The sequence below is a fragment of the Trichomonas vaginalis genome, chromosome IV (genome assembly GCF_026262505.1).
Source record: "Trichomonas vaginalis G3 chromosome IV, whole genome shotgun sequence".
In the NCBI taxonomy this organism is placed as follows: Eukaryota; Parabasalia; order Trichomonadida; family Trichomonadidae; genus Trichomonas; species Trichomonas vaginalis.
The window spans coordinates 20,923,370-20,924,518 of NC_067206.1; the positions used below are offsets into that span (position 1 = coordinate 20,923,370).

Below are 1,149 nucleotides of genomic sequence, written 5' to 3' on the forward strand. Positions count from 1 at the left end.
AGTGCCGTGTGGCAAATTTGTCCTGTTCCCTCTCCTAACACATAACTCCACAACTACCCAAGTACTATATTGCCACTCCTTCCCGCATTGCATTTGAGAAACATTAAAAGTGGCGACAAGTGCACTTGCCATGGCATATTGTTGCGCGTATATACTACTTCTAATGAAAGAAGCAGTATATACGCGCAATTCGAGTGAGATTGCAGCAGAAAGTCGAGAAGAGAGCCCTTTCTTAAGGTTAGGACTCCCTTCTCGACTTTATTATACAATGAAATATAAATCATAGTATATTTTTGTCACTTTTCACATCGTATTACCCCGATAGAAACAAAACAAAACGACTTTCTTGATATATCAATAAATGGCACGGATAATTTATTGGATGCATTGGAAAAATATTTTAATACATATCCTATTGAGCAAAATCGATTTCAAAAAGATGAAATATTAGAATGGCCCAAGTATTTAATCATACAATTAAACTTTCGTAAGACGAAATGGTGGAAGTGAAGTGATGTTGAAACCTTGATATTTCCTCGAAATTTCTACAAAACATATATTAGACATAAAGCATATATCTTATTTTATTAAGAATGTTGAATAATAATATTATTAAATATTAAGCTTTAAAAAAGCTAATTAAATTCAAAAATGAATATATATTATTATTGGATAAATATTAATCAGAACAAATGATTTTTTTATTAATGCTATGTAATAAACAGAAATTCATCAAAAGTGACAGCTCTCAATTTTTGACATTTGTAAATTCTAAATTGAATGAGAAAAATGAAATAACACTAAGCATAATACAATATTCTAGATTTAATTATAATTAGGAAAAAGTTAGTTTTGAGAGTACTTTTCATAGGCATATAGAATGAAATCTTCTGAAAAATAATATCACATAAACTCATATTATTTTCTAATATATAACTATTTTATATAAAAATCAAATTCAATGATCTTAAAAGCGAAGGATAAACCTCAAAATTTACGAATATAATGAGTGGGAATATAATGCTTATCTATCATAAAACCATATGAAATATCAATTTTTGCTTTACGCCTAATTTTTGACGACAATTAGCAAAAAATGTTAAATGTTAACACTCAGTCCATTTGAATATGAAAAATAAAATTGACTTT

The 1,149-nt window shown here is 27.9% G+C and overlaps 4 annotated features.

Moving 5' to 3' along the window:
* Positions 1-30: part of a mobile genetic element that runs on past the window's edge.
* Positions 1-30: part of a terminal%2Cinverted (terminal inverted repeat of MuDR-4N1_TV transposon ID:TVAGG3_0138300) that runs on past the window's edge.
* Positions 31-715: 685 nt separating this feature from the next.
* Positions 716-752: a mobile genetic element.
* Positions 716-752: a terminal%2Cinverted (terminal inverted repeat of Banshee-A3 transposon ID:TVAGG3_0138310).
* Positions 753-1,149: the final 397 nt, after the last annotated feature.